The sequence below is a fragment of the Amphibalanus amphitrite genome, unplaced genomic scaffold, assembly GCF_019059575.1.
Source record: "Amphibalanus amphitrite isolate SeventyFive unplaced genomic scaffold, NRLGWU_Aamphi_draft 000154F_arrow, whole genome shotgun sequence".
NCBI classification, from domain to species: Eukaryota; Metazoa; Arthropoda; class Thecostraca; order Balanomorpha; family Balanidae; genus Amphibalanus; species Amphibalanus amphitrite.
The window spans coordinates 825363-839114 of NW_024881649.1; the positions used below are offsets into that span (position 1 = coordinate 825363).

Genomic DNA, 13752 nt, shown 5'->3' on the forward strand with positions numbered 1-13752 from the left:
CATGGGACTACGCTCACAATACCGAAGTAGGAGCCTCATCCCCTACTGTCTGTCAGTCATGGCACTGTCTCTACCGTCTGTCAGTCATGGGACTACGCTCACAATACCGAAGTAGGAGCCTCATCCCCTACTGTCTGTCAGTCATGGCACTGTCCCTACTGTCTGTCAGTCTTGGGACTACGCTCACAATACCGAAGTAGGAGCCTCATCCCCTACTGTCAGTCATGGGACTGTCCTTAACGGTCTGTCAGTCATGGGACTACGCTCACAATACCGAAGTAGGAGCCTCATCCCCTAACGTCTGTCAGTCATGGGACTGTCCTCTACGGTGTCTCAGTCATGGGACTACGCTCACAATACCGAAGTAGGAGCCTCATCCCCTACTGTCAGTCATGGGACTGTCCTCTACGGTGTGTCAGTCATGGGACTACGCTCACAATACCGAAGTAGGAGCCTCATCCCCTAACGTCTGTCAGTCATGGGACTGTCCTCTACGGTGTCTCAGTCATGGGACTACGCTCACAATACCGAAGTAGGAGCCTCATCCCCTACTGTCTGTCAGTCATGGCACTGTCTCTACCGTCTGTCAGTCATGGGACTACGCTCACAATACCGAGGTAGGAGCCTCATCCCCTACTGTCTGTCAGTCATGGCACTATACCTACCGTCTGTCAGTCATGGGACTACGCTCACAATACCGAAGTAGGAGCCTCATCCCCTACTGTCAGTCATGGAACTGTCCTCTACGGTGTCTCAGTCATGGGACTACGCTCACAATACCGAAGTAGGAGCCTCATCCCCTACTGTCTGTCAGTCATGGCACTGTCTCTACCGTCTGTCAGTCATGGGACTACGCTCACAATACCGAAGTAGGAGCCTCATCCCCTACTGTCTGTCAGTCATGGCACTGTCCCTACTGTCTGTCAGTCTTGGGACTACGCTCACAATACCGAAGTAGGAGCCTCATCCCCTACTGTCTGTCAGTCATGGCACTATCCCTACTGTCTGTCAGTCGTGGGACTACGCTCACAATACCGAAGTAGGAGCCTCATCCCCTACTGTCAGTCATGGGACTGTCCTCTACGGTGTCTCAGTCATGGGACTACGCTCACAATACCGAAGTAGGAGCCTCATCCCCTACTGTCAGTCATGGGACTGTCCTCTACGGTGTGTCAGTCATGGGACTACGCTCACAATACCGGAGTAGGAGCCTCATCCCCTAACGTCTGTCAGTCATGGGACTGTCCTCTACGGTGTCTCAGTCATGGGACTACGCTCACAATACCGAAGTAGGACCCTCATCCCCTAACGTCTGTCAGTCATGGGACTGTCCTCTACGGTGTCTCAGTCATGGGACTACGCTCACAATACCGAAGTAGGAGCCCCATCCCCTACTGTCAGTCATGGGACTGTCCTCTACGGTGTCTCAGTCATGGGACTACGCTCACAATACCGAAGTAGGAGCCTCATCCCTACTGTCTGTCGGTCATGGCACTGTCCCTACTGTCTGTCAGTCTTGGGACTACGCTCACAATACCGAAGTAGGAGCCTCATCCCCTACTGTCAGTCATGGGACTGTCCTTAACGGTCTGTCAGTCATGGGACTACGCTCACAATACCGAAGTAGGAGCCTCATCCCCTAACGTCTGTCAGTCATGGGACTGTCCTCTACGGTGTCTCAGTCATGGGACTACGCTCACAATACCGAAGTAGGAGCCTCATCCCCTACTGTCTGTCAGTCATGGCACTGTCTCTACCGTCTGTCAGTCATGGGACTACGCTCACAATACCGAGGTAGGAGCCTCATCCCCTACTGTCAGTCATGGGACTGTCCTTAACGGTCTGTCAGTCATGGGACTACGCTCACAATACCGAAGTAGGAGCCTCATCCCCTACTGTCAGTCATGGGACTTTCCTCTACGGTGTCTCAGTCATGGGACTACGCTCACAATACCGAAGTAGGAGCCTCATCCCCTACCGTCTGTCAGTCATATGACTGTCCCCTACGGTCTCTCAGTCATGAGACTACGCTCGCAATACCGAAGTAGAAGCCTCATCCCCTACTGTCTGTCAGTCATGGCACCATCCCTATTGTCTGTCAGTCATGGGATTACGCTCACAATACCGAAGTAGGAGCCTCATTCCCTACCGTCTGTCAGTCATGGGACTGTCCCCTACGGTCTCTCAGTCATGGGACTACGCTCACAATACCGAAGTAGGAGCCTCATCGCCTACTGTCTGTCAGTCATGGCACTATCCCTACTGTCTGTCAGGCATGGGACTACGCTCACAATACCGAAGTAGGAGTCTCATCCCCTACTGTCTGGTAGTCATGGGACTACGCTCACAATACCGAAGTACGGAGCCTGATCTCTTAAGTACCTAGGAAGGAACTTTAGTGATCAGTGATGATATAGTAAATCACCAGATGACACTAATACATGACTGATTCATATTTGACATACGTATGTTGTACATGCAATGCATATGTCGTAAGCAGGGATGCGGAGCCGTGGAAATTTCAGACGGCTCCAGCTCCGGCTCCGGAGAAAAAAATCGGCTCCGGCTCCGGCTCCGGCTCCAGGTGAAATGTTATGGCGGCTCCGGCTCCGGCTCCGGCTCCGAGTAAAATGGTCCGGCTCCGGCGGCTCAAGCTCCGACTCAGTACATCCCCTACGCAATCAATTAAATACGGGTGGAAGAAAAATTGGATTGGTTATACGCGTTACTCTTTGCCATGACCGGCTCACCGCGTCCCCGCGCAAACGCACCTCGGAGAGAACTGGCAGAACAAAGGGCTAGGAAGCGATGGCATTGGAAACGCAGTCGCCGCGAATCGGAGTTCAGTGAACCATCGTAAGCTGACACCCGTCTCGGCTGCATTGGGGGGTGAGGGGTGGGGGGTGTGTGGGATGAGACGGTGCTGGGAGTCGCAGTCCACTGCACTGGTTTGAAAACAATGGCCGTCACCTGATGACTGGTCCTCATGTTCTGGGGATCCAGTAGACGTGTGTGGGGGGGGGGAGGGGAAGAGCACACAGGAAGTTGTTTGCGTACTGTGGAATACTGGGGATATTCGGATTTTTTCATTCACTTGATGGCTCATGACGTAAGTACCATATGTTTTACTGCCTTGTACTGTCAAACCGAACTAGGTCAATTATTTTTTCCTCTTCAAAAAATAAAAAGGAGCCGGAGTCGCACCCTTTTTTGGCGGCTCCGGCTCCGGCTCCGGCTCCGGGCTATATTGTTTCACGGCTCCGGCTCCGGCTCCGGCTCCGGGCAAAATATGCCGGCTCCGGCGGCTCCGAGTCCGGCTCCGACTCCGGCTCCGGCTCCGCATCCCTGGTCGTAAGCATTGGCTGAAATCCGGCATTTAACGAAATGTCTAGGCAAATGCCAGGTGGAGACCAGGCAGTCGCTGAAATATGGTCGAAATTGACTGAGTACACTCATTACCTAGGCATTACATGAAATGCCTAAGTGACGTTAGACACTTTCTGTAACGATTACCGCCGATGGAAAATATCACCGATGGAATAGGATGATGGTGTATGATACCAAACATTGAACTCCATAGTCCATGGCGAGATGGCTGGTGCAAATCCCGTCGGGCCTATCCTAGCCTAGCGTAACCTAGCCTAACACAACCTTACTTATAACCTAGAGCCATAGGTGCAGGAACGTTTTCGAAAGTGTGGGGCGGGGGGCAGGCTCCCAGAGGCACAAAACCTCACCTACCCCCAAAATCCATTTTCTCCTCGGATTTCGGCCACTTTATTTTCGCAAGCATGCTCATTAATCGGTAAAAAAGTGACAAGAAAAAAATCGACCAAAATCTCAGGGAGACTCCCGTCCAGATATTAAATCTCATGGACGCGTCCCCCTGGCCTCCGCAGCCGCGTTGGCACCAGGAGCGGGTCCAGGAAAACTCCAAGGGGAGGGTCATGAATCGAAGTAGTGCCCCTACCTATACCCAAAAGTAAAACCTCAACGGATTTCGGCCACTTAATTTTGGTGGTGCCCTATTTTCATTTTTTTCCCTGACAGGCCTGTGGTGTCCCTGCTAGGCCGCAGGTGCCCCTGGCAGGTTTGTGGTGCCCCTGGAAGGACTGTGGTGCTTCTTACGAGCCAGAAGTGCCAGCGACAGGCCCATGGTGCCTCTGCGAGGCCGGTGGTGCCCCTGCAAGACCGTGGTGCCCCTGCTAGGCCGCTGGTGCCCCTGGGCCCTGACAGGACTGTGGTGCTGCTGACAAGCCTGAAGTGTCCCCGACAGGCACGTGATGCCCCTGACAGTCCCAGGGTGCCCCTGCGAGGCCAGTGGGTGCCCCTGGCAAGCCTGTGGTGCCCCTGACAGGCCTGTGGTGCTCCTGAAAGGACTATGGTGCCCCTGGGCCCTGACAAGCCTGAGGTGCTCCTGACAGGTCCGTGGTGCCCTTGACAGGCCCAAGGTGCCCATGCGAGGCCGGTGGTGCCCCTGGAAGGCCTTTGGTGCCCCTGGAAGACCTGTGGTGCCCCTGGCAGACCTGTGGTGCTCTTGCTAGGCCGATGGTGCTCCTGACAGGCCGGTGGTGCCCCTGTCATGTCTGTGGTGCCCCTGATAGGTCGGTGGTGCCCCTGGTAGGCCTGTAGTGCCCCCGGACCCCAAGGGGGCATGGCCCATGTGACCCCACCTTGGATCCGCCACTGGTTGGCACACATGCGAATTCCAGAAGCATCCAAAAACATTCTTATTACGAGCGAGCGTGAAACGTGAGAAGTGAAAAGTCAGCAAAAGGTGTGTGTGGGGGGGGGCAGTTAACATTGCTGGCCCCCCATTCGAAAGTGGGGGACCATGGCCCCCTGCCCCCTGTTCCTACGCCTATGCCAGTAACCGATCAACCAATGGAAGGCTGCCTAACATAAATTGTTAGTTTACGCCGTTTACGCATTCTGCTGCGCCAGTATTGTCTCTCTTTGCAGCACGCGCTGCCCTCTAAGCTGCCACTTATTGCTTCTGACAAAATTTCCTTTCATTGGGTGGAGGAAAATTGCACTCAATAACGATGAAGCACAAATGGAAATCGTCATGGAAGGGCAGGCCGGAGAACCGTCAAGTTTGTTCTTCGGGGTGGTACCTACAAATACATTAATGTTTGGCAAAAACTGGTGGGGGGGGGGGCAGTTAACATTACTGGCCCCCACACTATGAAAAGTGGGGGGGGGCACCGGCCTTCCCGTCCCCCCTGTTCCTACACCTATGGCTATGCCTAGAGCCTACTTTCACCGCCATAACACAGCAAACCTAACCTAACGTGGTTTGTGAAGGGTAGATAGTGTCTTAGACGAATATTCGAGTTACCAGGTACTTTTTTACTTACGGTAGCTTTCGAAAGCACGTAGTCTTTTTTCCTCAGCCTAGAGTTAGACGATTAAACGGACATAGAAACAAGCTAACATTACAATCTAGTCGAAACATTAGACATGAAAAAATTAAGCATAAACAACCTTTAACATGATCCCTTCCCAGGTGACAGTTGAGACAGTCCTCACCGCGACCGCTCGGGCGATGCTTCACAACTACCAGGCGGGCTGGTGGAGGTGCCGTCTTGCTCCCCGGCGCCATCGGGCTGCATTTTTGGTCCGGGTCGTGTCCGAGAGCTTAACGCTGCGGTGACCTGTAAAACGAATTTTAACCCTCGCATGTGTGCGGCGTTTGCCAGATTCTAATGTGTAGGGGGGGGGGTCGGTTGGACGGTTGGACCCCCCCCCCCTTGCCGTTTGGCCCCTGATCGAGCTAGAGCTTCGCAGAAAAAACGAGCGTGTTGCCCGTGACGAGAGGAAGCCGATGATACCCAATTTTAAGGTCCTAGGTCATTGGTTGACCTTCCAGGTCAGGTCAATGACCCAAAGTCGGGAAAATCGGGACCTGTTAGAAAGTCGTAAAGTGTGGCTACTAAGGGGTTTTTCGGGGTGCTGATCACGAATATCGTGTTAGTTTTGATCACAGATGATGTCTTGAAGCATTTAGACCGGGTCCGGTCAGGTCAGGTCAGGTCAACCAGTAGGCGTCGTGACGGGTATTCGTAGTACGTGTCAACCGCCTCTGACAGCTTCGTAACATGTTACGAAGTCGCCAAAACTACTTCGTAAATGTTCAAATGGTTGCTAAATTCGAATTCTGCCCCAAAAACTAGCCTAGAAACATGTAAAACTCGAAAAAGTGAACCGAGGTCACCCGAGGTCACCAAAGGTCAATGACCTGACCTGACCTTCAGGTGACCTTGACACACACGGGAGTAACATCAAATCACATGTTTGAACGTTCGAAACCACGAAAAGCTTGCAAACACGCGGCTAGTGCGAGCCGACATACGCGAAATCGCGATTCCGGCCAAACATGCCACATGGTCTCGGAAAAGAGGTCACAGGTCAAAGGTCATTTTGGTCAGGGTCATGAAATTTTCAGGGTAGGTGTAAAATCGATCAATGCGAGGGTACTGAAAGTTTCGTCGCGATCGGCCGCTTTTTACGCGAGTTATTCGCGAAAAACCATGGGGGGGTCCATCCGACCCCCCCCTACACATGCGAGGGTTAACATTCAGGCTTCAGCTATCCCCAATACCTTCTAACCACCATCCCTTCTCGGTGACTAGCAAGGGCCAAGGCACTTCAGTGATTACAATTTCACCGCCATAACACAGCAAACCTAACCTAACGTGGTTCGTGAAAGGTTGATAGTGTCGTAGATGAATATTCAAGGTACCAGGTACTTTTTTACTTACGGTAGCTTTCGAAAGCACGTAGTCTTTTTTCCTCAGCCTAGAGTTAGACGATTAAACGCACATACATGTAGAAACAAGCTAACATTACAATCTAGTCGAAACATTAGACATGAAAAAATTAAGCATAACCAACCTTTAACATGATCCCTTCCCAGGTGACAGTTGAGACAGTCCTCACCGCGACCGCTCGGGCGATGCTTCACCACTACCAGGCGGGCTGGTGAAGGTGCCGTCTTGCTCCCCGGCGCCATCGGGCTGCATTTCTGGTCCGGGTCGTGTCCGAGAGCTTAACGCTGCGGTGACCTGTAAAACGAATTTTAACATTCAGGCTTCAGCTATCCCCAATACCTTCTAACCACCATCCCTTCTCGGTGACTAGCAAGGGCCAAGGCACTTCAGTGATTACAAAGTAACTCACCAGATGTAAATCACCAGGTCGCTCCACCATGGACCAACCACTTTTGGTGTAAAACGACTCTAGCCACTAAGACGGGGATGAAGCTGTTGACGTCATCACGTTTAACTTCCCCAAGGCCTTTGACGTAGTATCCCACCCTATTCTGCTAGCCAAGTTACAATTGCAAGTGATCAACATTCAACACCCCACTCATCCGCTGGATTGAGGAATTCCTGGTTAGTCGCCTCATAGGGCTACTGTTAAAATGCCAAAATCAAGGGGGCATGGTGCTCTGGAGCCCCCCCCCCCCCGTTCCGCAGCCTATGATCTTGCAAACACTCAGGTTGGTCGCCTCATAGGGCTACTGTTAAAATGCCCAAATCAAGGGGGCATGGTGCTCCAGAGCCCCCCCCCCGTTCCGCAACCTATGATCTTGCGAACACTCAATCGTGAACATCTTTTTTCAAGGCGGAGCATTTCACATAGGCGCGGGAGCTGGGGGGCAGTGGGGGCAGCTTGCCCCCCAACTCTGGGGCCGTGGGGGCGGGCCCCCACAGCTTTGAGATGGAATACCACACTTTTTTGCAAATGTTTTCTTTTTTTGTTGAAAAAGCCGAGGGGTGAAAAATAAGTGGCCTAAAACTGGTGAGAAAACTAGATTTGGGGGTACCCTAGGTTGATCTCTATTATGGTGTGCCCCCACCCCCCCAGTCGGAAAGTAGTTCCTGCGCCCCTGGCATTTCAGGTTCTGCTAAAATGCATTACTCCAGACCAGATGTACGACAGAACAGACAAGAGTAATGTGTCATGCTTTCCAAAGTAGATGCTTACCAAAGTAGAAAGGAACGAGGCATAGAGAGCAGGTTGCTCATGGGATGCAGCAGCCTGATATCATATATTTTACTTTGAACGTTTATGAAAAGGTAGCTCTAGCATTCACGGTAATATTAACATTTAAAACAACCAATAAACAATATCAAATAACCCTAGACGCTACCAAACGCTACCTACCCTTCCTCGCCGCGTAGTTTTCCCGCGCGCGAATGTGCATTCAAGGTCATCGATATTCGCAGTGCGCATGCGCGCAGCGAATGTGAATGTGCATTCAAGGTCATCGATATTCGCAGCGCGCATGCGCGCCGCCAACCTGAATGTCGATCAAACTGATCGATATTCGGAACGCGAATGTGAATGTGCATTCAAGGTCATCGATATTCGCAGTGCGCATGCGCGCCGCCAATGTGAATGTCGATGAAACTGATCGATATTCGGAACGAATGTGAATGTGCATTCAAGGTCATCGATATTGGCAGTGCGCATGCGCGCCGCGAATATCGATGAAAATGATCGATATTCGGGACGAATCTGAATATCGATGAAAATGATCGATATTCGGAACGAATCTGAATGTGAATCTGAATGTGAATATGATGCAACTATACGCGCATAAATAAGCCGAACATCCCCATTGTGGAATTATTTATTAAACAGAAGATTATCTTTCCGAAAAACCGACTGATTTCATACACAGATGCATGGAAAATAAAAAAATCCCGGTAAGTTTATTTGTATCGTTTTGTCGATTTTGACATGCTCCTAGTTTGCAGCCATATTTCGATATGTTCTACAAGGAGTTCAGAATTATTTCAGGACCAATCTTTTCCTCATTCATTTTCCCGTCGATCATGAAATTTTTAGAGCGGAACAATTAGTTTCCAGGCGGTCCGAGGCCCTCCGAGCGGTTTTCGTGAGAAGGGTGCAAAAATCGGCGTCATTTTTAGAGCCTCGACACCAGCTCAACACAGGACCCTATGGGAGACGGTGAAGTAGCGGGAGCAATAAATAGAGCGCTCTAATTTTAGCTTATTTCCCTGGTGTGTCACCGACTGATGACGAAATTTGCAGCGCACGTCAACGCTGACGAAAGATCCAGGGGTGGGGGTTTCAAACTGTACAAATTAAATATGAATCGCAAAAACGAATTGAAGAATAAAAAGGTACTTACCAATCACACCCAGCAATTATCATAAACAAAAACCGACTGCCGACTATTACGGCAGTGCGCGCCCTAACTCTTCAACAACGACTATTACGGCAGGCATCAACATACAACAAAATTACCTGTGCGGCGAACTCGACTTTAGCATCAGCATGAATTACACATTAAATTTGTCAATGATTGATTGCGTCATCAAAGAGTAAATAATGTTTTTTCATATTTTGATGCATATTTAAAGCCATCAGGCAACAAATGACTGAATAAATAGGAGTTGCTAAATAATAGTTATTGTTTTTTGTAATTACGCAAGTTTCATCAGAAACTTACAATTCGATAATATGACATAAAATTGCTTTATCCATTTTCAAACGTTTCGACTTTATTCAAAGTCATCTTCAGTGTTAAGATTGACAAGTACACAATTACATGCTGACATAAATATACAAGCAGTCGATGCAGGGTATCAGTCGATGCACATCACACACTTCACAAAAACAAGACATAAAACATCATTCGTGTTGATTCGGTCGTCTTCCTACAGAACGATACTTAGTTTAAACGCAGATGATCGGTCATTGATGGTCGGTTTCGCTTCAAATATGTGTAAAGATTCTAAAATTCGTAAATTGAAGTTTGAGCGTTTTTGATCTATGATTTTGAAATCGTCTATACTGAAGGGGGTGTCACATGCCAAAGAATGATCCCGTACAGACGATGCTACTGGACTGGATAAGAGTTCGCCCGTTCTGTGTGACCTACCCTTGTGTTGACAAACTCTGCTGTGGAGCCTAACATAGGTAGAACCTATGTAAGATCCTTCACACGAAGGACAACTGAACTTATAAACTACAGCAGATCGACACATTTTAGGGATAGAGTCCTTGAACTTGAACAGAGATCCAATAGTGAAGTTGTTTCTGAGAATGAATCGCGGGCTTAGATATGGGTAGTACTTTTGTAGGAGAGCGCTTATTTCATTTTTGAGCTTAATTGAGCGTTTTCCGAAAAACGGCAAAGTGAAAAAGCTTTCGAGTTTTTCAACCTGTGGTTGATTTGTGATAGTAATGAACCTTCTGTTGAGAAACTTGGCAATGGCGGCATCTACCAATGACCTTGGGTAACCGTTATCCAAGAAAAAACCTTTCAGTGATCTTAGCTCTAGATCGAAGAGCTTGTAGCTCGAGCATAAACGGTAGGCGCGATAAATAAATGACTGGATGACTGCCCACTTGATGGAAAATGGGACGAAACTAAAGAAGCTCAATCCTAGTCCGGTAAAGGTAGGCTTGTGGAAAACGGAAGTCTCAATAGAAGAGCCAATACGTTTTATCTTGACATCCAAAAAGGGTAGCGTTTGGTTGGACTCTACTTCTTTGGTGAACTTAATCTTTGGATGCTGCTCGTTAAGGAAGGATAAAAACTTTTCTACATGAGTGACGTGTCGAAAGACCAGAAAACAATCATCAACATACCTCCTATACAGGACAGGACGAAATTCAGAAGGGCAGGTAGTAAGCCAATTCTTCTCATGAAAGCATAAGAAAATGTTGGCAAAGGTAGGGCCAAGTGGTAGGCCCATCCCTACGCCGTCAAGTTGTTGGTACAACTGTCCGTTGAAAAGGAAAAACGAGTTGGTTACTGACAAATCTAACATTGAGCGGAATAGTTTCCGAGGGATGCCACTGACGCTGTCAGTCTGGCTGAAGAGAGAGTTGATAGCTATGTCAACCGTTTCACCTACAGGTATGTTAGTAAACAAACTTTCAATGTCAAAACTGGCCATAACCATATCTTCGGAAAATGTGAAAGTTTTTAAATCCATGACGAACTCGTAGCTGTTTTTAACGGTAAATTCATTCTCAGTAAGGGGAGCAAGAATTGGAACTAAGAACTTCGCGAGGGCGTAAGTAGCAGTGCCACAAGCTCTGAAAATGGGACGAAGAGGTAAGTTCGGTTTGTGGATCTTAGGTAGACCATATAGGATACCTGGCGAGGACCCAGACGCATACAGTTCGTTGTACGTATGTTCGGTAATAGCACATGCTTTTTTCAACTTGCTGAGCAGCCTATTAACTTTATCTTCTACACGTAATAACAGTTTGTGAAGTGGCTCATTCACAAGACAAAACTTAGTGCGATCTGACAGTATCTTTGTAATTTTTGCTAGATATTGAGCTTTATCTAAAATCACGACCCCCCTCCCCTTGTCAGGTCTAGTTACCACAATAGAAGAGTCAGATGCAAAATCCTTCAAAGTCTTGACATCATTTTTGGAAAATATTGGTGAAAACACTCTGGACGGACGAAACGTGTTGAAAAACTTGTAACTCACGGTACGAATCTGCTGCTTGACATCTTGAAAATCAAATCTTGAAGGGAGTGACAAAGACGATAACTTCTGGACGAGTGTCTCGAAATGAAGGAAATATCCATGAAAGCTGATCTTCCACACAGGTAGCTTAAATTCTAAGCCAAATGCAAGTAGGGTCTTGAGCCGAGTTGGTATAGGCTTCGATGAAAAGTTGAAAATGACTCTATCGGGATCGCAAGGTCGTAGACTGTTGTCAATTCCGATTCTGTGTAGTTTCCGATGATGAACAGCCTCATGATTCTTCCGAAATGTAGCTACAATGTTTCGGGTAATGTTCAGAAGCCAGTAATACTTAAAGAGAGAAAGAGTCTTCCTGAGATCTCCACGCTGAGCATCACAGTCATGCTTCAACTTCTCAGCGCGTTTCCTTTTGAACTGTATTTCTTGGTCGAGTAATTTGTTTTGCCATGATTTGTAAAACGCTGAAGATTGTAGGGACTTCTTGTACAGTTTAAAGCGCAGAAACTTTGGGAAAATCTCGTACGTCTTACAGGTAAGTAGAAAATCTAGATCCAGGTCACACTTTTCTTTCTTCTTAAGAGTACTTGTGTGTAGAAAGACACGCTTGAGTACCGGTCTTCCATAGTCACGTTTGATGATATCGTACAAATGTTCTCGTGATGGTTTCAGGATCAATAGAAATCTGATAATATGACATAAAATTGCTTTATCCATTTTCAAACGTTTCGACTTTATTCAAAGTCATCTTCAGTGTTAAGATTGACAAGTACACAATTACATGCTGACATAAATATACAAGCAGTCGATGCAGGGTATCAGTCGATGCACATCACACACTTCACAAAAACAAGCTTACAAGCTACTTGCATTTGGCTTAGAATTTAAGCTACCTGTGTGGAAGATCAGCTTTCATGGATATTTCCTTCATTTCGAGACACTCGTCCAGAAGTTATCGTCTTTGTCACTCCCTTCAAGATTTGATTTTCAAGATGTCAAGCAGCAGATTCGTACCGTGAGTTACAAGTTTTTCAACACGTTTCGTCCGTCCAGAGTGTTTTCACCAATATTTTCCAAAAATGATGTCAAGACTTTGAAGGATTTTGCATCTGACTCTTCTATTGTGGTAACTAGACCTGACAAGGGGAGGGGGGTCGTGATTTTAGATAAAGCTCAATATCTAGCAAAGATTACAAAGATACTGTCAGATCGCACTAAGTTTTGTCTTGTGAATGAGCCACTTCACAAACTGTTATTACGTGTAGAAGATAAAGTTAATAGGCTGCTCAGCAAGTTGAAAAAAGCATGTGCTATTACCGAACATACGTACAACGAACTGTATGCGTCTGGGTCCTCGCCAGGTATCCTATATGGTCTACCTAAGATCCACAAACCGAACTTACCTCTTCGTCCCATTTTCAGAGCTTGTGGCACTGCTACTTACGCCCTCGCGAAGTTCTTAGTTCCAATTCTTGCTCCCCTTACTGAGAATGAATTTACCGTTAAAAACAGCTACGAGTTCGTCATGGATTTAAAAACTTTCACATTTTCCGAAGATATGGTTATGGCCAGTTTTGACATTGAAAGTTTGTTTACTAACATACCTGTAGGTGAAACGGTTGACATAGCTATCAACTCTCTCTTCAGCCAGACTGACAGCGTCAGTGGCATCCCTCGGAAACTATTCCGCTCAATGTTAGATTTGTCAGTAACCAACTCGTTTTTCCTTTTCAACGGACAGTTGTACCAACAACTTGACGGCGTAGGGATGGGCCTACCACTTGGCCCTACCTTTGCCAACATTTTCTTATGCTTTCATGAGAAGAATTGGCTTACTACCTGCCCTTCTGAATTTCGTCCTGTCCTGTATAGGAGGTATGTTGATGATTGTTTTCTGGTCTTTCGACACGTCACTCATGTAGAAAAGTTTTTATCCTTCCTTAACGAGCAGCATCCAAAGATTAAGTTCACCAAAGAAGTAGAGTCCAACCAAACGCTACCCTTTTTGGATGTCAAGATAAAACGTATTGGCTCTTCTATTGAGACTTCCGTTTTCCACAAGCCTACCTTTACCGGACTAGGATTGAGCTTCTTTAGTTTCGTCCCATTTTCCATCAAGTGGGCAGTCATCCAGTCATTTATTTATCGCGCCTACCGTTTATGCTCGAGCTACAAGCTCTTCGATCTAGAGCTAAGATCACTGAAAGGTTTTTTCTTGGATAACGGTTACCCAAGGTCATTGGTAGATGCCGCCATTGCCAAG

General features: G+C 47.8%; 1 protein-coding gene across 1 annotated transcript in view; it reads right to left on the minus strand.

The window, feature by feature from the left end:
* The window catches only part of LOC122383078 (broad-complex core protein isoforms 1/2/3/4/5-like), an 84849-nt gene extending 75628 nt beyond the window's left edge, over positions 1–9221 (minus strand). The window contains exon 1 of the mRNA XM_043369185.1: positions 9167–9221. The gene's annotated coding sequence lies outside the window, so the exon portion shown is untranslated. The remainder of the gene's footprint in view (positions 1–9166) is intronic.
* Positions 9222–13752: the final 4531 nt, after the last annotated feature.